This window comes from Macaca nemestrina, chromosome 9 (genome assembly GCF_043159975.1).
Source record: "Macaca nemestrina isolate mMacNem1 chromosome 9, mMacNem.hap1, whole genome shotgun sequence".
NCBI classification, from domain to species: domain Eukaryota; kingdom Metazoa; phylum Chordata; class Mammalia; order Primates; family Cercopithecidae; genus Macaca; species Macaca nemestrina.
Window position 1 is genome coordinate 53,184,065 of NC_092133.1, and position 24,160 is coordinate 53,208,224.

Genomic DNA, 24,160 nt, shown 5'->3' on the forward strand with positions numbered 1-24,160 from the left:
CAATATTACTAAATTTTAGAAGTTTTTTTTTTTTTTTTTTGGTCTGTCTCTAGGTCTCTAACCTTGCTTTCTTTAGAGCATCACTTTAGAATATTTGTAATTGCAAATTCTTTCTCTGCGCCTTTGAGATATAAATTTTTTAAAAAAGCCTCCTGCCAGTTTTACAACTCAAGGACCTGGGAGCCATCTCTTTGAAATGCAATAATCAATGAAGATAGTGTCCCTCTCTTCTTGTCTCTGTGGGAGCTTGGGAGTCTAACTTTGGAGGGTGCATTGCTCTAAATTGTAAAACTACTTACTGTCATTTGGCTTATGCGAATTAGCTAACACAGATAGTCTATGATCTCCCTGACCCCAGCTTTCAAAAACTCTTCTGCTCTTTGTTTCTCCAGAGTTGAGTTGAGAGCTCAGACTGAGTTATGTCTGGCCTCTGTCCCTATTGCAGTCACCTTCTTTGCCTGTTTAACTTTGTTAAGTGCAATGTTTACTTTGACATAGGTGTATGAAAATAATATAGAAGTCAGTGACTTTACCTTGGTCTTCATTTTTTAGGAAATTAGCCTCATCAATTTCAAGTCCCAATGAATTTCTAATAACCATGAATCCTTTGATAATTTGAGAGCTCAGAGACCTTTTCTAAATCCCAGTCTATCCTAATGAAAGACTTAATAGATATATAACTCTGCCATACAGATTATGGGTGTTAATCCTAAATCAACATCTCCTGAAAAGTTTGTGTGTAACAATAGTCTGTGAGTAGAAGTAATACATCTGGTCCTTCATATCCACAAGTTTCATATCTGTGGATTCAACCAACTGTGGATAATAAATACACACACCCCCCCCCCCCACACACACACAAAGTAACCATACAAAACTAAAAATAATACAAAAGTTAAAATACAGTGTGACAACTACTTACATAGCATTTACATCATGTTGTATATTATCAATAATCTGGAAGTGATTTAAAGCATATGGGAGCATGTGCATAAGTTATATGCAAATACTACACCATTATATATCGAGAACTCGAGCATCCACAGATTTTGGTATCCACAGAGGACCTAGAGCCAATCCCCTGCAAGTGCCAAATAAAAATCAGTTTAAAAAATAATTTCCTGGATTAATATTTGTACAAGTGTTAAATAGAGGAATGTGTAGCACTCACTAGTCATGTATAGCATGAAGTATAGCAAAGCAGGTCATATTGGAAGAGCTAATCTCTTACTGCCTGTGTTCCCATCCTACCACTGTACCCTTTACAAGTTGGATTAATCTGGTCAATACATAGGAAAACTCTCTTAAAGCCTATACATTTGAAAAATTTAAAAAACAGGAATAAATAGCTCTGTTGTGGAGATTAGTTGTGGAAATCCATTAAAAAATCTTCTCACACTATCTGACACATACGAATGCTTCAGTAAATTATAATACTATTATAGGAATTCTGGAAATGGCATTGTGGGAAAATAAGAAATACACAATACTCTTAGTAGTAAACAATTGTTTGATCTTGAGTATCTCAACTTCTCTTGAGTATGTCAACTTATGATTCCTTCTACTCATTGGTTCAATAATAGAATGAATATGAAAATATTTAGAGGAGTTAATTAAGGGAGATGAAAGTAATGGTGGAGTCCTAGAAAACAGATGTCAAAAACTGATTCTCCCTTTCTGGATAGACACATAATTCCACAAATATAATTCCTATATAATTTCAGAAGGAAATAGTTTGAGGGTAGGATATATATTCAATAGAAAATTTACTCTAAGCAAATATATATCCATGACAATAAGAATTGTCATATTATCATGTAGTGTACAGTAGGCTTTCAAGAAACACACTTTAAACTTAATAATTCTGCTTAGATAATATACTCAATTGTAGGGGATTTTGAAATAATAAAAGAGCAAGGAACAGGAAAAGTGCTCAAGGGAAAGATAAAGAACTTTATTATTTAATCTATATGATTTCATTCTAAACACTACAGTTCTCACTACAGTAATTATGAACTTTCTTCATTGGAGAATATCACCTCTGTACAATGTGAATCTCATTTCATCTTTGATAGACAGTTTGGCAGTGTTCTCTTATGAATGTGTCTTAGCAACAAACACCTATTGGAGCATTGTAAATATTGACAGAGCATTTTCAATGCTTCAATTTTTCAATGCTCTGTCAATGGTTCTTTCAGGAACCAGTACATAGAGATCGCTATCACTAGTTCTGTTCACATTATAACACGGTTTCTACTGAGCATAATCAAAATGAACCAAAACAGAAAATCCAAAATAAACAAACAAATGAAAAATATCAAGATTAAAAGGAAAAAAAAAAAGCAAACCATAATTATCTTTAGATAATATAGGGTCTACATATTTTTTCATTAGTAAGTGAGTATAATAATGCTATTTAGAAATAAGACCAATATACAAAATTTAATTAGAATGCTTTAGACTAAAAAAGAAATTGTGAAAGATGGGAAAAATATTTAAAAAATATATATACACACACAAAATAAGTCGTAGTCATAATACCAAAACTATCTAAATACCCTGGATAAAAAGTATTTAAGTATTCCCCTAATTTAAAAATATTTTCATGATCCAAAAATTAATCCTCATATCCATTGGCAGTCAGTCCTCATTCCTTCAACAATACCCTTTCTACCCTCTTCTTGGTCCATGGCAGTTATTCATCTACTCTCTGTGTCTATGGATTTGCCTATTATGAACATTTTGTATGAATGAAATCATACTATGTATGGGCTTTTATTGTCTGGGTTATTTCACTTATCACTGTATTTTCAAGGTTCATTAACGCAGTAGCATTTGCTAGTACTTAATTTTTATGACCAAAAATATTGTTGTTGTGATATACCATATTATGTTTGTCCATTCATTAGTTGATGGACATTTGAGTTGTGTCATCCTTTTGGCTGCTAAGAACATTCATGTACATGTTTTAGGTTTACATCATTTCCAGGTATCATGGTGATAAATTCAGTAGAGGAATTGCTCAGTCATGGAATAACACTACATTGAACTTTCTGGTGAACTGCTTTACTGTGTTCCAAAGTAACCGCACAATTTTATATTCCGATTGGTAATGTATGAGGGTTTTATTTTCTCCTCACTCTCACCAAAATGTATGTTAAATAATATCTCACTGTGGTTTTGATATGCATTTCCCTAATGACTCATGGTAGTCAGCACCTTTTTATGTGCTTATGAAGTATTTGTGTATCTTCTTTGGAGGAAAGTCTACTCAAATCCTTTGCCCGTGTTATAATTGAGTAGTTTTTCTTTTGGTTGTAGAATTGTGAGTGTTTTTTTATATTTTCTTATATATTCTGAATATTGGCCTTATATTTCGTAACCTTATCGAACTTGTTTATCAGCTGTAATAGTTTCTTTTTATCATTATTTAGGATTTTATATAAACAACGTTTGCAAATACAGATTATTTTACTTCTATCTTTCCAATCTGGTTACCTTGTATTTATTTTTCTAATGTAATTGTCTTAGCTAGATCCTCCAAAACAATATTGAATAGAAATGACAACAATGAGCATCTTTTTCTTGTTCCAAGTGTTAAGAGGAGAGCTTTCTCTCTTTCACCATTAATCATGATGTTAGCAGTGAATTTTTCATAAATATCTTTTATCTTGTTGATTAAATTGCCTTATATTCCTAGTTTGTAAAATGTTTTGATCACAAAAGTGTATTAGATTTGTCAAATGTTTTTTATGCATCTATTGAGAGGATAATGTGATTTTTGTTATTTTATTGAGATGCTATATTATATTAATTTACTTTTAAATGGTGATAAAGAAAACCTCTTTCACTTCTTGGATAAATCTTGCTTGGTTAGGGTGTATAATTCTACTTGCATATTTCTGGATTCTGTTTGCAATTTTTGTCAATAATTTATATGTCCATATCCATAAGGAATATTGACCTAGAGTTCTCTTTTCTTGTGATGTCTTTATCTAGTCTTGGTATCAGATAAATCTGTCCTGGAAGTTGGGAAGTGTTTCTGCCTCTCCAACTTTTAGAATAATTTGTGACACGTTGATATCATTTTTCTTTAAACATTTAGTAAAATTTATCAGTGATGGTATCCAATCAGGAGCATTACTTTCTGAGAAATTTTGTTATTAATATTTTAATCTCTCTACTTGTTGTGGGTCTATTCAGATTTTCTGTTTTTTCTTGTCAGGTTTGTATCATTGTAAGAATTTGTGTATTTCAGCTAGTGCTATGGTTTCAGTATGGATTATTTGTCCCCTCCAAAGTTCACGATGAAATTTGAACCCCCATGTGGTAGTGTTGGGAAGTGGAGCCTAGTGGGAGATGTTGGGTTATGAGGTTAATCAATCTTAATGGCACATACTTGAGGTAATGAGTTCTTACTCTCTTGAGATTGGATTAGTTTTCACAGAGTTTATTTGTTGCCCTTGAGAGTGGATTGTTATGAAGCCAGAGAACCTTCATGTTTTCATCTCTTCATAGGTGTTCACTTCCCATTTGACCTTCTCCATAATGTTGTCACAGAATGAAAGCCATTGCCAGAAGCCAAGGCTATGCCCTTGACCCTTTCAGCCTGCAGAACTGTGAGTTTAATAAACTTCCTTTCATTATAAATTACCCAGTCTCAGGTATTCTTTTATTACAACACAAAATAGACTAAGACACATAGGTTACCTAACTTGTCGGCATACATTTTTATAATGCTCCCTTATGACACTTTTTATTTATGTAACATGGTGCTAATGTCTCATCATCCCTGATTTTAATTATTTCCATTTCTTTCTTCTTTTTTTTTTTTTTGGTTTTTCTACCTAAAGATTTATCAATTTTGTTGATTCAAAGAACTAACTTTTGGCTTCATTGCTTTTCTTATTGTTTTGCTAGTTATATTTTATTTATTTCATCTCTTTATTACTTCCTTCCTCCTGCATGCTTTGAGTATGAATTACTCCACTTTTTTACTTTTTTAAGGAGGAATTTTAGATTACTGATTTAATATTTGTCTCCTTATTTATATAGGCATTGTAGCTATGTGTTTTATCTCAGCACTGCTTTAGCTACAGCCCATAAGTTTTTCTATGTAATTTTTTTTAACTTCACTCATGTCAAAGTGTTATATAATATTCATTGTGATTTTTTTCGTGACATATTTATTTGCACGTTAACTCATAACTTATTATTAAAACAAACTTAATGAAAAGTAAACAAAAGCTTTGTTCCTAGCAAGTATTGTACTTCCTCTTTATTTGGTACATTATTATCTTGCAAATAATATATTTTTACACAGTATGTTTATTAATACTGATATATAATAATTCCTTCATGTAGTTTTATTTTTAATCAGATAAAGAAAAAATTATGAACAAAATTCATTTTTATTATATTTATAAAAGACATTACCTTTATATTTATTATTATTGGAGCCCTTTATTTCCTGATGTGGATTTGAGTTGTCGTCTTGTGTTCTTTCATTTTAAACTGAGGGAATACTATTAGTATTTTTTATACAACAGGTCTGATAGCACCACATTCTCTGTTTCTGTTTATCTAAGTATATCTTAATTTATTATTTTAGTCTTCATTTTTAAGGTTAGTTTTACTGAACATAGAATTCTTGGTTATCAGTCGTTCCCTTTTGTACTTGGAATATGATATCTCATTGCCTTCTGGTCCCATGATTTTTGCTAAGAAATCTGCTGTTATTGTTACTGATATTCCCTTGTAGACAAAGACTCCTGTCTCTCTTGTTGCCTTCAAGGTTCTCTCACGCTTTTTAGCTTTTAATATTTTGATTATGGTATGCCTAGGTGTAGATCCTATAATGGTTTTTATCAAAAATAAAAATATTTGCCACCATTTCTTCAAATAGTCTGTCACATTCTCTCCTCTGGAACACTTGTTCTGTGTTTGTTGGTATGCAGATGGTGTTTCACAATACTTTGTGGCTCAGTCTATATTTCTTCACTTCTTTTTCTTCCTCAGTTGATCAATCATTAACTTTGATAATTCTTTCTTCTTTCAGGTGAGAATTACTATTTAGCTCTTTAGGTGACTATTTTATTTCAGTAGTTTTAATTTTCTAATCCAGATATATGTTTAGTTATTTTAAATAATAATTACTGAAGAGGGGGTAAAACAAGATGGCCAAATAAATGCCTTCACTAATTGTCCTTTCTGCAGGACAGAAAATTGAAAAACTACCCACACAAAAATGCACATTCATGAGAACCAAAAATCCAGTCAGCAATCACAGTACCTGGTTTTAACTTTATATTTTTGGAAGAGGCACTTCAGGGTGTAGGAAAGAGTCTAAAATAGCCACCACTACTCGTATTCTATTTTCTGGCAGTGGCTGTGTGGAACTGAGAGAAAATTTTTGTGCTCGAGGAGGAGCACAGTGGTTGTGGGATTCTGCATTGGAACTCATTGTTGCCCTGTCAGAGTGGAAAACAATACCAAATAGAACCCCTTCAGTACCCAAGAACGGGGTATGTACTCCAGCCCAAGCAAAAGGGAATGATGATCCCAGCAGTCAGAACTTGAGTTCTAGCAAGCAGCACCACCATTAGCTAAAGTACAATGAGGTCAATCAAGACCATTCTGGCTAACACAGTGAAATCCCGTCTCTAATAAAAATACAAAAAAAAAAAAAATTAGCAGGGCATAGTGGCAGGCGCCTGTAGTCCCAGCTACTGGGAAGACTGAGGCAGAAGAATGGCGTGAACCTGAAAGGCGGAGCTTGCAGTGAGCTGAGATCCGGCCACTGCACTCCAGCCTGGGAGACAAAGCCAGACTCCTTCCCCCCACCAAAAAAAAAAAAAAAAGTACAATGACATCTTAAATAAACTTGAAATGCAGGCTAGGCCAAAATTGCTGCAATTTCTGGGTAACTCCTGGTGCTGGGCAACTCAGAGCCCATGGACATGGGGGCAAAAGACCCAGTGAGACATCAGCCAGGGTGACCAAGGAAGTGTTTATGTCACCCCTCCCCTAAATGCAGGCAGCGCAGCTCATACTTCTGTGGGAGACTCCTTCCCTCCACTTGAGGAATGGAGAGGAGAGGGAAGAGTAAAGAGAAATTTGTTTCGTAACTTGAACACCAGCTCAGACACAGTAGGACAGGGCACCAGGCAGAGTCCTGAGGCCTTCATTCCAGGCCCTAGATTACAGATGACATTTCTACACATACCTGTTCTTATTTCTAGAAATAAGACTACTGGCTAAAAGAGAACCCATGCCTTAAAGGGAAGGACCCAGTCCTGGCAGGATTTAATACCTGCTGATTAGAGAGCCCTTGGACACTGAATAATCGGCAGCAGTACTAGGTAGTACTCATCTTGGGCCTTGGGTTAAACTCAGAGATTCAGGTATGACCCAGAATATTTCCAGCAGTGGTGCCTACAGGAGAGTCCTTCTGTCTGAAAGAAAGGAGAGGTAAGAGTAAGGGGACTTTGCCTTACAGTTTAGGTACCAGCTTGGCCACAGTGGGGTAGAAAACAAAGCAGGTTTTTGAGGTCCCCGGTTCCAGGCTGTGAATCTTGAAGGGCATTTCTGAACCTGCCCTGGGTGAGAGGAGAGTCCACTGCCCTGAATTGAGGGTCTCAGGCCTGACAGTATTCACCATAACGTGACTGAAGAGCCCTTGGACCTTGAATAAACATTGATGATAGCCAGGAAGTACTCACTACAGGCTAGGGCAGTTGTGGCCATGGGGAGAAATTTCTCTGCTAGAGGAAAGGAGAGTCAAGAGGGGGAAAGATTTTTTTGTGTGGCTTGGGTACCATCTCAGCTGCAGTAGACTTAAAAACATGCATTGATATACTGAAGAACTCATCAAGGTCTCTTACCACCAGAACTGATCAAATAGAAGAAAGAATTAGTAAGCTTGAAGAAGGCTATTTGAAAATACACAGTAGAGATCCAGAAAACCTTCAAGATCTAGAATATAGCCTTAAAATGGCAAATCTGAGAGTTATTTGCCTTAGAAAGGAAGCAGAGAGAGAGTAGTAGAAAGTTTATCCAAAGGGATAATAACAGACAGTTTTCTAAACTTATAGCAAAATATCAATATCTAATTACAAGAAGGTTAAAGAACACCAAGCAGATTTAAACCAAATAAGACTACTGAAAGACATTTAGCAATCAACTCCCACTGATCAAGTATAAAAAAGTATCCTAAAAGCAGCAAGCTAAAAGAATCAAATAATATGCAATGAATCTCCATTATATCTGGTAGCACACTTTTCAGTAAAAATCTCACAGGTCAGGAAAGAGTGGAAAATGCTGAAGGAAAAAAAAAATACCTTAGAATAGTATATCCAGAGAGAATATCCTTCAAACATGAAGGAGAAATAAAACTTCCCCAGACAAACAAAAGCAGAGAAATTTATCAAACCCAGACATGTCTACAAGAAATGCTAAAGAAAGTTCTTCAATACAAAAGAAAAGAATGTTATTGAGCAACAAGAAAATAAGAAATCATCTGAAGGTACAAAACTCATGTGTAATAATAAGTACACAGAAAAACAGCTTACAACAGTAATTGTGATATGTAACTACTCATATCTTGAGTGCAAATACTAAAATCTGAATTGATTGAAAATAATTACTATAACAAATTTTCATGACATAGTACAATAAGATAAATAACATCAAAGTTAAAAAGTAGAGGGACAAAGTTTGTGTAGAGTTGTTATTAGTTTTCTCATTGCTTGTTAGTTTGTGATGCAGTGTCAAGTCATCATTAGATTAAAATTATGGTTTATGAGATATTATTTGTAAGCCTCATGGTTACCTCAATCAAAAAACATATGATACACAAAAATAATAACCAAGAAGTTATAATATATTAAAAGTTAAAGTAATCTACTCTAAAAGGAAGACAAGAAGGAAGGAAACAAGGAAGAGAAGACCATAATACAACCAGGAAACAACTAACAAAATAGCAGGACTAAGTCCTTCCTTATGAATAATAGCATTGAATGGAAATGGACTAAATTCTCAATCAAAAGACATATGGTGGCTGAATGGATAAAAAAATCCAGATCCAATGATCTCTTGACTACAAGAAACACACTTCACTTATAAAGACACACGTAGACTGAAAACAAAAAATGAAAAAAGGTATTTTATGCAAATGTAACCAAAAGGAGAAGAAGTCACTACATATATATAAGACAAAATAAGTTTCCAGAAAAATAAAACTATAAAAATAGATTTTAAAAGTGTTTTATATAATGACAAAGGGATCAATTCAGTATGAGGGTATAACAATTGTACTTATATGTGACCCTACACTGGAGCACCAAGATATATAAAGCAAATATTATGAGAGCTATGGAGAAAGATAGCCCCTAATAAAATAATAGCTGGAGATTTCAACATTCCACTTACAGCATTGACTAGATCATCCAGACAGAAAATCAACAAAGGAACATCAGACTTAACATGTACTGGAGACCAAATGGACCTAAAAGATATATACAGAACATTTCATCCAATACACATTCTTTCCCTCAGTACATGAATCTTTCTCAAAGATAGACCATACCTTAACTCAAAAATGATTCTCACAAAATTCAAAGAAATTCAAATAATATCAGATATGTTCTCTGACCACAATAGAAAAAAACTAGAAATAAATATCAACAGGAATTTTGGAGACCATAGAAACATGTGGAATTATAACAATATCCACATGAATGACCCATGAGTCAATGCAGAAATTTAGAAGTAAATTGAAAAATTTCTTGACACAAATTGTAATGGAAAACAATGTACCAAAACCTATAAGATATACTGAAAGCACTATTAAGAGGAAAGTTTATAGGTATAAGAATCTATATCACAGAAGTAGAAAAACATGAAATAAACAACCGAATCATTCACCTAAACAGCTAGAAAAGCAAAAGAAAACGAAACCCAAAATGAGCAGAAGAAAAGAAATAATAAAGACAAGAACAGAAATAAATGAAATTGAAACAAAAAAATAGACAATCAACGAAATGAAAAGTTGGTTTTTTGAAATATAAAATTGACAAACTAGCCAGACTAAGAAAAAAAGAGAGAAGATCCATATGCATAAAATCAGAGATGAAAAAAGAGAGGTTACAACTGATCCCTCAGTAATTCAAAGGAACATTAGAAGCTACCATGAGCAACTATATGCCAGTAAATTGAAAAACGTAGAAGAAATGTATAAATTCCTAGACAAATACAACCTAGATTGAACCATGAAGAAATGCAAAACTTGAACACACCAATAACAAGTAATGATATAAAAATCCTAGTAAAAAAAAGTCCCTCACAAAGAAAAGCCCAGGACTTGAAGGCTTCACTGCTGAATTTTACCAAACATTTAAAAAACAACTAATACCAATCCTACTCAAACTATTCTGAAAAATAAAGGAGAAGAGAATACTTCCAGACTAATTCTATGAGGCCAGCAGTACCCTGATAACAAAATCAGACAAAGAATCATCAAAAAAGTGAATAAACAAATAAATAAAAAGGGAAACTACAGGCCAATATCCATGACAAATATTGATGTAAAACTCCTCAAGAAAACACTAGCTAACTGAATTCAAAAACACATTCAAAAAATCCTTCATTATGACCAAGTGGGATTTATCCCTGGGATGCAAGGATAGTTCAACTTATGCAAATCAGTCAATGGATACATATATCAATAGAATAAAGGTCAAAAACCATATATGATAATTTCAATTGATACTGAAAATCATTTGAAATAATTCAACATGGCTTCATGAAAAAAATCCTAAAAAAAAACAAAAAACTGACTATAGAAGGAGCATACTTCAATACAATAAAAGCCATATGTGACAGACCCACAGATAGTATCATACTGAATGGGGAAAAAATTAAAGCCTTTTCTTTAAGATCTGGAACATGATAAGCATGAGCACTTTCACCACTGTTATTCAACATAGTACTGGAAATCCTAGCTACAGCAATCAGACAAGAGAACAAATAAAGTGCCTCCCAATTAGAAAAAAATCAATTTATTCTTTTTTGCAGATTATGTGATCTTATATTTGGAAAAACCTAAAGATTCCACCAAAAAATCTACTAGAACTGATAAACAAATTCAGTAAAGTTTCAGTATACAAAATCAACATACACAAATCAGTACCATTTATATATCCCTACAGCAAACAATCTGAAAAATAAATAAAGAAAGTGATCCCATTAAAAGTAGCTACAAGTGGAACTAAATAACTAGGAATCAACCAAAAAATGGTGAAAGATGTCCACAGTGAAGAGTATAAAACATTGATGCAGCCAGGTGTGGTGACTCATACCTGTAACAACAGCACTTTGGGAGGCTGAGATGGGCAGGTCACTTGAGGCCAGGAGTTCAAGATCAGACTGGTCAACATGGTGAAACCTCATCTTTACTTAAAAAAAAATAGCTTCTTGCAGTGGCACATGCCTGTAATTCCAGCTATTTAAGAACCTGAGACATGAGAATAATTTACATCTTGGAGACAGAGGTCACAGTGACCTGAGACTGTGCCACTGCACTCCAGCCCAGGTGATAGAGAGAGATGATGTCTCAAAAAAAAAAAAAAAAAAAAAAAAAAAAAGAAAGAAAGAAAGAAAAAAAATGATGTAAGAAATTGAAGAGGACACACAAAAATGGCAGGATATTCCATTTTCATGAATTGAAAGAATCAATATTGTTAAAATGTCCATACTACAAAACAATATACAGGTTCAATGCAATTCCTATCAAAATACCAATGACATTCTTCACATAAACAGAAAAAAAAAAAAAATCCTAAAACTTATATGGAATGACAAAAGTTCCCAAATAGCCAAAGCCATCCTAAGCAAAAAGAACCAAATTGGAGAAGTCACATTACCTGACATCAAATTATACTACAGAACTATAGTAACCAAACCAGCACTGTATTGGCATTAAAAAGACACATGGACCAGTGGAACAGAATAGAGAACTCAGAAACAAATCTATACTCCTACAGTGAACTTATTTTTGACATTGGTGCCAAGATCCTGCATTGGGGAAAGGACAGTCTCTTTAATAAATCATGCTGAGAAACCTGGGTATCCATAAGCAGAATAAAACTAGACTCCTGTCTCTTGCCATATACAAAAGTTAAATCAACATGAATTCAAGATTTAAATCTAAGACCTCAAACTATAAAACTTCTACAATAAAACATTGGATAAACTATCTAGGCCATTGAACTGGGCAAGGTTTCTTGAGCAATACCCCACAGTCACAGGTAATCAAAGCAAAAATAGACAAATGGGTTCATATCAAGTTAAAGAGCTTCTGTACGGCAAAGGAAACAATCAACAAAGTGAAAATACAACCCACAAAATGGAAGAAAATATTTCCCAACTATCCATCTGACAAGGTATTAATAAACAGAAGATATAAGGAACTGAAACAAATCCATAGAAAAAATATAATAATCTAATAATCTAAAATGGAAAAAAAAGATTTGAGCAGACATGTCTCAAAAGACCCATAAATGGAAAATAAGCATAAGAAAATGTGCTCAATATCATTGATCATCAGAGAATGCAACTGAAAATTGCAATGAAATATCACTTCACCCCAGTTAAAATGGTTTATATCCAAAAATCAATCAGGCAATAACAAATGCTGGTGAGGATGTAAAGGAAAGAAAACTCTCATACACTGTTGGGGGGGTGGGGGGTGTAAATTAGTACAGTCACTAAGGTGAGCCATTTTGAGGTTCTTCAAAAAGTTAAAAATAGAATTTCCATATGATCCAGCAATCTCACTGCTAGATATATACCCCAAAGAAAGAAAAACAGTATATTTTAGAGATATCTGCATTCCCATGTTTATTGAAACACTATTCATAATAGTTCAGATTTGGAGGTAACCTAAGAGTTCATTCACAGATGAGTGGATAAAGAAAATGTAGTACGTCTACACAATAAAGTACTGTTCAGCCATAAAAAAAAAAGAATAGCATCCTCTCATTTGCAAAAACTTATATGGAACTGGAGTCATTATATTAAGTGAAATAATCCAGGCACAGAAAGACACACATTATTAGTTCTCACTCATTTGTGGGAGCCACATTTAAAACAATAGAAGTCACAGAGGTAGAAAGTAGAATGATGGTTACCATGGGCTGGGAAGGGAGGTAAGGGGAGGGATAAGTGGGGATGATCAATATATACAAAAATATTAAATAGAAAAAATAAGACCTTGCATATCATAGCACAACAGGGTGACTACAGTCAATGATAATTTATTGTACATTTAAAAATAAAGAAAAAAGTATAATTGGATTGTTTGTAACAAAAGGTAAGGATAAATGCTAGAGGTGTTGTATGCCCCATTTACCCTGATGTGATTGTTATATATTGTATGCCTGTATCAAAGCATCTCATGTATCTTCTAAATATATACACCTACTGTGTACCCCCATAAATTGAAAATTAAAAAATATTCTGTCTTTCCTAATAGTCTGTATTTAGTGAGACATTGTTTACCAACCTTGTTGTTTAGATGTGCTTTCCTTTATTTATTTGAAGCTATTTAAAAGAGTTGGTTTTAAATCTTTATCTAGTAAGTTCAGTATATAGACACCTCAGGAATAGTTTGTATTCACTGATTTTTTCCTAAATATGGGTCATATTTTGGTTTCTTTGTTTCATCAACCTTTTTTTTTTTTTCAAAAATTGGATATATTGAATAATATAGTGTTGCTACTCCAGAAATCAGATTTCTCACTCCCCGCTACTTAAGTGTTGTTTCTGTTCTCTGCTGCTGCCCCTGCTCAATTTTGCTTAGTGACTATCTTAAACAATTTGTGTAAAGCTTATATGGTTTACCATGCATGGCTTTGAAGTCTGTGCTTGTTTGGACTAGTGGTGACATATTGATCATACAGCTATTTTTCTCAAATAAAAGGAATCAATATGCCTCCCAGTCTTTTCCTAGGGTTTCTATGTGCATGTTGGATCACACCATGAAGTTCTGAAATACATTTTTAAACTCTGTCTCAGCTTTTATTTCTTGCCTGTGGAGAGGTTCAAGATCACTGAGGTAAGAGCTTAGGGACTACTCTGGTTATTTCTGGGCACTCACAGAAATTCTAGTCTTCTAGTATCCCAGAAATATGTTGAAGGTTTTCAAAGCCTCAGATGAACAAGGAACATGTAATTCCCCAGATTTTCCTTTTAATTTTCTGGTTAGCTTGTTTGCCTGAACTGTTACTGCCACCTCAGGCAATTGTTATGTTAAACAATTGCTGCTGATTGTTTTCAACAAATTCTCCTAGAGAAAAGTCTGCTCACAATAATGAGCTCTGAGTCAGTTTGAATCAAGACAGGCCCTGTGAATGGGGTCTTTCCAGGTATCTGTCATACAGTGATATAAAAACATATTTTTGGGAAAGAGTTCCAAATTTTCCTCCTCCTCTGGATGTTAGCCTACTAGTTTTCACCATGATTGTAGAAGGGCTTTCAAGGCTTCCATAAAGTTGGAAAAAGGAATGCAAACAAGATGAGTAAAAAATACCACAAAGCTCACTATTCTCACTGAGATTTAGATGCTTTTCTTGAATAAATGCACCTTGGGTTTTTGCAAACTATGGCTCATTTCTAGAGCTCTAAATAGGTTGATTTTGACCATTTTTCAACAAGGTTATCATTTCTTTTATGGACAAAAAGATTTTTGGAAGTCATTATTCTGCCATTTACATCACTAAAAAAATACTTTTTTTCCCCCTATTGTTAACTATAGTTGCCCTACTGTGCTATTGAACACTAGTATCTTATTCCTTACATCTAACAGTATTTTTAAATTTATTAACCTTTACTCCCCCTTCCCTACCACATTTCCCTTCATCTGGTAACCATGATTCTAGTCTCTATCTTCATGAATGCAATTTTTTTTAGCTTCTACACATAAGTGAAAATATGCAATATTTTTATTTATGTGTCTGGCTTATTTCACCAAACATAATGTCCTTCAGTTCCACCCATATTGTTGCAAATGACAGGATTTCATTCATTTTTATAACGAGTATTTTGTTGTGTAGAAACTACTTTTTAAAACAATTTAGTACTACCTTTAGATTAACTCAGGAATCTATAGTATGAAAACATGTAATCCTACTTTCAGTTAGATGTTCTTGAATATATCTAGTATATGTCTACCACAAGGCATCTACGAGAATGTTTCTGATAGCATTGTTCAAAGCATAAAAAGTGTTTTAATGATATAAGTATATATCAATAATGGAATAGACACATTCATTTTGGTATACTAAAGAATTGCAGTGCTGTTCAGAAATTTTAAAAAAGGCAACTTCAGTCATCAAACATATAATTTTAAATGTAAAAAGTCAAAGAAGAATATTTATATTATATCTATATTTTAAAAACAAAAAGTAAATATTTTAAAATAATGATAAATAAATAGTAAAATTAAGACAGAAAGAGGAGGCATAAGAGGCACACATTTTATAGTCATGATTATCCTTGTAAGAAAGCTGATGAATACAACTGGCAAGTGAAACAAAGTGACTTCAGAATCATTTATTATTTTTAAAGCTGGATAATAAGTTTCTGTTTTATTCACCTTAATATATTGTACATGTATTAATGATTTATAATATAAACACATGTTCATATGACTGAAAATGAAAGACTGGAATCATATTATTACTTTTGTAAGATGTTGATCCCAAACCACTTATTTATGATTTGATTATGTTTTCCTCAAAAAAGAAAAAATAAATCCTCAAGTAGTGATCTGTAGTTACCTTCGAGTAGTTTAGTGGAAAGTTTCAATGGAGCTTTACTGCACTGGTTCCATATACCATTCCCCATTTTCTACACACTTTGCACAGCTTCTCTGTTCCCCTAAGCAATCAGCTGGAGCTAGAGCAGATGAAAGTTGCATTCATAATTTGCATTTATAATTTTTCTTTTTTTATCAGATATATTGAGGTCAAATAATTATATAGTAAAATCTACTCTTTCTCAGTGTGCAATATAATGCACTTGACAGATGTATATAGTATTATAAGGTGTATAAGCATCACATCAGTCAGAGATAAATAATATTTTTTCACTGAAAAAATTCCCTTCTACTATTTTTTGTGGTCAATTCTGTTACTCCAACCCCATCCCTGGCAACCACTATTTCTGTCTTCTAATGTTGTATGTTTTTAACACATCATCTAAATGGTATATTTATGTAGTTATTTTCTATGAGCCTGACTTTTATCACTTACTATAATCTTTTGAGATTCATCCATGTTGTTGCATGTATCATGATGTTGATTTTGTAGTTTTACCATCATTCGTTTTTCCATCTACTTGATATTTCAATTTTTTGACTTTTGTGAACAAAGACATTAACAATTCTTGCATTCCCATAAACAGTGTATGAGGGTTCTTATTTCCTCACATGCTCATCAGAACTTTGTATTGTCAGTTATTTTGTTGTTTTTAGCCATTCTAAAGAGTATGTTTTAATAGTTTAGTGTGGTTAAAATTACTTTTCCATAATAATGTTAAGTATCTTTTAACAGCTTGTAATCTATACCTTTCTTTGGAGAAATATGCTTAGTAGGATGAACAGTTCTCAAATAATATTTTTAATTATATATTCATGTATGTAATTAAATTATATATCTGTTATAATTGTGTTTTAAAAACATCACCAAATTAATTTTTGTAGTTATCCAATATACTTTATTATATTTGGTGTATCTTCTTCTGATGTAATCTTTGTTATAGGTTATATAAGAAGGAAATGACAAATAAAAGACCTTCATGAGACAGTGAAAAATGGTATCTCAGTTACCTAAATATATACAAGGTTTACACTTAAAACAAAAACAAAATAGTTGTTATGAGAACATAAAAAAATTATTTCTGGGAGCTTTGAGATAATTGGAGTTACCTGAAACTATAAAACTATAAAACATAGAATAAAATTATTTTTGGAGGCAATATCTATCATTAAATCAACAATTTAGTTTATAGACCTTACCTTTGATTACTAACATATGTAAACATTTGAAGAAGGCATGCAGGCTTGGCATATACTTTTGTATAAAATTCCGGAATTCTAGAAGGGAATTCATGAATCAGTGAACTGTATTATACTTTTAATCAATTTCCTAGTGCTTCTAAAGTAGATCAGTAGAATAGGCTGCATATTTTGGAATGAGTTAAAGAGATTTTCATTTATATTGGAATTTACATAGACTCTCAAATCCAACAAGACCTCAAAGGAGTGGTTAAACTTTATACTAGTTGCAAATTAAGTAATTTGGAGGCTTCATGTAGTCAAAGTATTATGCAGAGAATTTCAATCATACATTTATTGGTCAAATAGCACCCTAGGTATCAGAAATGTTTTATGCAGCATTGAAATGTGGCTTATTTTAAAGGAAAAAATTATGAACTTGATCTTGACTCAGCAATAACTAATTCATTATAATTTTTACTAAACTTTCCTGGAGTGTAGTATAATAGTTTATATTGTAAAATTCATTTTGTAAACACTACCACCTAGGAAACTATGAACAATAGTAATCATTTGTATTCCCTAGTATCATTTATGCCAAAAGAATGAACATAATCATTTTTACATGAATTTTCAAAATGTATCAATCAAAGTTTGCTTCAAAACTACAAAAACAATCTATTAAATTCTAAATTATTTTAAAACGGCAAAATGAGAATTGGTCTCAACAAAAAAAGTAAAATTATCATTTGACACTAATAAGTACTAAATTACTGTGAATATTGGCCCGACTTAACACATACACACAAAAATACACACACACTCTTAACAATTTGTGTTGCATGGAATTGGAATGGCTACCTTATAAATGGCTATGAAGTTTTCTACGACCTAAATTGTTCAAAGAGAAGAATATAATTGCCCATTACAGAGCATTATGGATAAGATGATTGTGTCTAGTTTGGTCTAACTGAAGGTCTCCATCAGCACTAATATTTTATTATTCAAGACCAATTAGACAGGAATAATTTTTCATTTCTTCTCTTTTTGGTAGGGAAATGATATTATCTTGGATCACACAAAAATATAAAATAAATTAAATACTTCATTCCTTTGGGTTTTTAAATAAATAGGACAGCATTGGTTTGTTTTCTATCTAGGAAACTTAAGTTAATATTGAAGTAAGAAGCACAAAATAAACTTACCTGTAATATGTTTTAAAAGTACAAATGATTATAGTAGTCATTTCTCAAGATCCATTCTTAACTATTTTTTTTTTCTTTAGTAAGTAAACCAAGGATTTAGAAGCACAAGTAATTGCCCAGCTTAAAACCACATTTTGCTCCTTATCTTACTGACACCTCTCACCTTGCAATAAAAGTGTGTTCTATGAACTGGAATGAAAAGGAAAAATGAATCTTCAGAGTAAAATTCTCATAAGAAACTGCTTAGCCCTACTGTTCTCTTTCACCTTTCTACACTCTAAAGAGCACATATAAGCCAGCTTTTACAATGCAGGAGGAAACTGGGGGATGGTAGATAAAGATAAACAGAAACCTAGATCTAAGGATAATTGTTGGAGCACCCGCCAGAATGGCAAAAATTTGGCAACTGACAACATCAAATGTTGATGAGAATGTGCAGCAATAACAGCTCATATGAATTGTGGATGGAAGAGTAAAATGGTAGACTCATTTTAGGAAACATTTCTGTAATTTCTTATAAAATTAAATATACACCTAACATAAGACCCAGCAATTCCCCACCTAGGCATTTACATAAGTAAAAACACATCTAAAAGAGAATAAAAAGTTATCATTTAATGGGTACACAGTTTCTGTTTGATATGATGAACAAATTCCAGAAAGGTATAATGGTGATGGTTGCACAACGTTGTGAATGTACTTAAAGCCACTCAATTGTACAACTGTAAATGGTAAAAGTCATAAATTTCATGTTATGTATATTTTATGAAAACAAACAAAATGCTACAGAAAGACTTTTCTAGAAATGTCCATGTTAGTTTCAATAATAGCTCAAAACAAGAAACAACCAAAATGTTCATCAAAAAGTGAATGACAAAAGGCATGTTCTCACTTTTACGTGGGAGCTAATAAATATTGTTACATGGAAGTAGAGAATGAAAAACATACAGAACAAAGACTGAGAAGGGTGAGTGGGGATGGGGTGGATAATGAAGAGATGTGGGTTAAAGGGTACAAACATATAGTTTGATGGAAGGAATAAATGTAATGTTTGATAGCAGAGTCGGGGTACTACAGTTAACCCAAAATGTATTGTATTCAAGAGATAAACATCCTAAATACCCTGACTTGATCACTATCCATTATATAAATGTAACAAAATTTCACATTTACCCCCAAAACTTGTGCAAATAAAAAATAAATCAATAAATAGAAGACAATGCCTCCCAACAAAACAATAACAAACAGTCATTTAGAATAAGCATTGGAAAATTAAGGCTAATAGTCAAATCTGGCCTGAGACTTGTGTTTATACAGCTTGAGTGCTATGAATGGTTTTTACATTTTAAAAGGATATATTAATATAATCTGTATACACACCCCCATATGCACACACACACACACGCATACACACACACCCTCATATATCATACACACACACATAAATGATAAATATCAGTGTGTGGCCAGCAAAGATTTACATACTTATACAACTTTTTACAGAAAAAAAAAAAAAAGGTTAATCCCTGACTTAGAAGATAAATAAAAAGTAATAAAAAGGACAAATTATTTAAACATGCAACAATGCAAGTACATCAAATAAACATTGTACTGAGTGAAAGAAGCCAGACACAAAAGTTTATACTGTAGGTTATGTGTGACACTCTAGAATGGGCAAAAGCAAGTGAACAAATTTAACATCAACAATAATAAACTAAACTGACAAGTGCCTCCTAATGTTATGCATTGAAAAGGAGACAACATCACGTTACATTAGTGCTAAAAATGTATAATGAAAATTTAATTATGAGGAAGTAGAAGAATCATTAGAAAAATGTTGAGGAACATTCTACAGAAAAAATGGCTTGTACTCTTCAAAATATCAATGCCATTTCATGAAAGATGAAGGATAAATTGTTCAAGTCTGAAATAAGATCAAGACAGCTAATGTAAATGTAATGTGTACCTGAAGAAAATGCTACAAAAGATATCAATCAGATAGCAGATTTTGAATATAGATATTAATTTATATAATGACTGTTTCTGTAGCCAAATGCTAGGCACTGTAGAAAATTTATGTGAGCTATAACTAAGGGTTAAAAATATTTGAGAAGAGGTTGGGTGTGGTGGCTTATGCCTATAATCCCAGCACTTTGGGAGGCTAAGGAGGGTGGATCATGAGGTGAAGAGATCAAAACCATCCTGGCCAACATGGTGAAACCCTGTCTCTACTAAAAATAAAAAAATTAGCTGGGTGTGGTGGTGCACACCTGTAGGCCAAGCTACTCAGGAGACTGAGGCAGGAGAATCACTTGAACTCAGGAGGCAGAGGTTTCAGTGAGCTGAGATCGTACCACTGCACTTCAGCCTGGTGACAGACTGAGATTGCATCTCAAAAAAAAAATAAATAAATAAAATCTTGAGAAGATGAGCTTCTAGTCAAGGAAGCCATACAATAAATTCAGTCTTAAATATGTTAAGTTTTCACAGCACTTAAGAGACAGTTATGTATATAATTTTCATAAATGATAAAATGCATATAATTCAGTACTTTATTGATAGTGTTGTTCTTGTTTAGAAATTCTCATTGCAAGCAGGGGCCAATACAGATGCTCCCTGATTCCTCTGAATAAAGGGTATGAGAAAACATTTTATCAAAATCATAGCTAAATTACTTTAAAAATTAAATGAAAATATTTGTATTTTTATTTATTTATTTACCAGACATAAAATTCCAGTTTTTCCTACTTACTCAGGTGAATGTCCTACAGCTTGATATGTAATTATAATTAGGCTGAACTCCACTGGCAGCAAAATATTGAGAAGAAATTTAAATATGAGCATATCGAAAGATGGATTTGCTTTTATATATAAGAAAGAGAAAAAATGCAGTGGCCAGAGCTTGAATTTGACGAATAGACAGAGGAATACTAAAGAGGTGAAAAAACAGATGGATGGGCTGTTATGTGATATTTGTTGTGCTAATTTCTAAATGGACCAATTTCAGCTGAAAACACAGTCAAGGAAATGGCCATGAACATGGCTCAGGTGTATCTTAGGAGAAAATTACTAGAAATGGAAAGGTCAAGGGTGACACCATTTTTGTGGGTCATCTAGAAATAGGAGCCACCTAAATCTCTTTGTAAGTCTCTGAGGACTTGCTTTATGAATCTGGGTGCTCCTGTATTGGGTGCATATATATATAGGATAGTTAGCTCTTCTTGTTGAATTGATCCCTTTACCATTATGTAACGGCCTTCTTTGTCTCTTTTGATCTTTGTTGGTTTAAAGTCTGTTTTATCAGAGAGTTGGATTGCAATCCCTGCCTTTTTCTGTTTTCCATTTGCTTGGTAGATCTTCCTCCATCCCTTTATTGTGAGCCTATGTGTGTCTCTGCATGTGAGATGGGTCTCCTGAATACAACAAACTGATGGGTCTTGACTCTTTATCCAATTTACCAGTCTGTGTCTTTTAATTGGAACATTTAGCCCATTTACATTTAAGGTTCATATTGTTATGTGTGAACTTGATCCTGTCATTATAATGTTAGCTGGTTATTTTGCTCGTTAGTTGATGCAGTTTCTTCCTAGCATCGATGGTCTTTACAATTTGGCATGCTTTTGCAGTGGCTGGTACCAGTTGTTCCTTTCTATGTATAGTACTTCCTGGATGCAGCTGGAAACCACCATTCTCAGCAAACTATCGCAACAACAGAAAACCAAACACCGCATGTTCTCACTCATAGGTGGGAATTGAACAATGAGAACACTTGGACACAGAAAGGAGAACATCACACACGGGGGCCTGTTGTGGGGTGGGGGGAAGGGGGAGGGATAGCATTAGGAGATATACCTAATGTAAATGACAAGTTAATCGGTGCAGCCCACCAACATGGCACATGTATACATATATAACAAACCTGCACATTTTGCACATGTACTCTAGAACATAAAGTATTAAAAAAAAAAAAGAAAAGAAATAGGAGCCACCTAAAGCAATAGTCTGGCCAGTGTTGGTGAGTAAGAGAATTCTATAGGGCAAAGTATTTAATGAGAGGAAGGGACAGAAGCATGTTCATTCTTCTGAATAAAGAGTGAGAGAAAACATTTTTTCAAAGATCATAGCTAAAATGATATGATCATATATATGATATACTCAGATCATATATATCCATATATACACACATATTATCTATATACACACACATAACCTTATGTATATACATATATATGTCTGTATATGTATGGATGTATATATGAATGTAAATGATGGTAATGGGAAGGATCTTGAACTTACTCAAAAATGAAGGAAAAATGCTTGAGATTCACCTTAGAAAGGGCAGAGAACATTAATCCCTTGTGCTCTGTATTATGAGGCATCTGAGACTATGAACAACTTCTTTACCAGGTAGTTACATATTCTGAACCTCATTAGGCTAAAATAATATTCCCCTTCTCCTGTTTGTCACTCTCCATTTTTATTAGGACATGATATTGATATAACTAAATTCATAAGAAGTGTGATTATATTTATACTGACCAGTCATGGTGTAAAATACCAGTTGAAGTTATCCAACACAAGGAATAACCCAGAAAAACAACTTCCTTTTAGACATTTTTCCCACTGCGTTTTATATGCACTCTTGTAGCCCCTCAGGGGGGGCAAAATAAAGTAAAGCAATAGCTATCAGTAAATTGTAAGCTATTAATTTTACTATATCCATATGAACAAAACAAATTTGGGCTAGATATATTAAATCTGGAACTAAAAATGAAAAAGAAAACTATCTGCACAAAATGCCTCAAGAAAATGATACCATAAAATGAAGCTAATTTCCACCTACTGCCTGCATGCACTGAATTAATATTTCTCATGAATTTTGCTATGGGAAAGAACTAAACTTAGTTTGATTATGGAAGGATTATTTTCAAATTGGTTTTTTTGATGTCATATGAGTAACATTCTCTCATGTTGAAGCATTTTAATTTATTTAGCATTAAATACTTTAAAGTTCAGAGATTATTTTTAAAGACCAATTTTTAAAACAATGAAACAGAGTCACTACAAGGCTTATTGAAAAGTACCCTCATTGGCCAGGCACAGTGACTGAAGCCTGTAATCCCAGCACTTTGGGAGGCCAAGGCAGGTGGATCACGAGGTCAGGAGTTCCAGACCAGCCTGATCAACTGGGTGAAACCCCGTCTCTACTAAAAATACAAAAATCAGCCAGGCATGGTGGGGCATGCCTGTAATCCCAGCTAATTGGGAGGTTGAGGCAGGAGAATCGCTTGAACCTAGGAGGTGGAGGTTGCACTGAGCCAAGATGGCACCATTGCACTCCAGCCTGGGTGACAGAGTGAGATTCCATCCCCCCCAAAAAAATGCCCTCATAAATGTTGTATTTGAAGGTACTAAATTTAAACCTGATTATAAAACCGTGAGTCACAGATTAAATTCTAAACCTTGTAGCTCAAACAGATTAGGTTGGTATAGTTCCTTCTTCAGACAGCGGGAGAAGGCCAGGCTTATGATTTGCTATTTCTTTATCCTTTTTACAAGCTTTGTCACAGGAACTAGGTTTTAGAATTTTATAACCTCATATGTTCTCTGAAAGATAACATTAAACTATATACCTTTGACCTCTTCCATGTTCTATAATTTCATTGAATTGCCATTCCAATTCTTTTCTAAAATGCTTGACAGGAAACCATGAGATAAAAATAGACATCAAAAACACTACTTGTAATTGATAAGTGACCAAAGGCAGGCAGTCCAGGCCTGTCTTGCCCAATGACTTTCTCAACTCAATAGAGATGAAATCTAAATAGTGAATAGAATTAAACCAAACAAAAAGAAGAGTCAATCACTGGAGGAAAATATTCTTGGAGGATCTGTGATTACC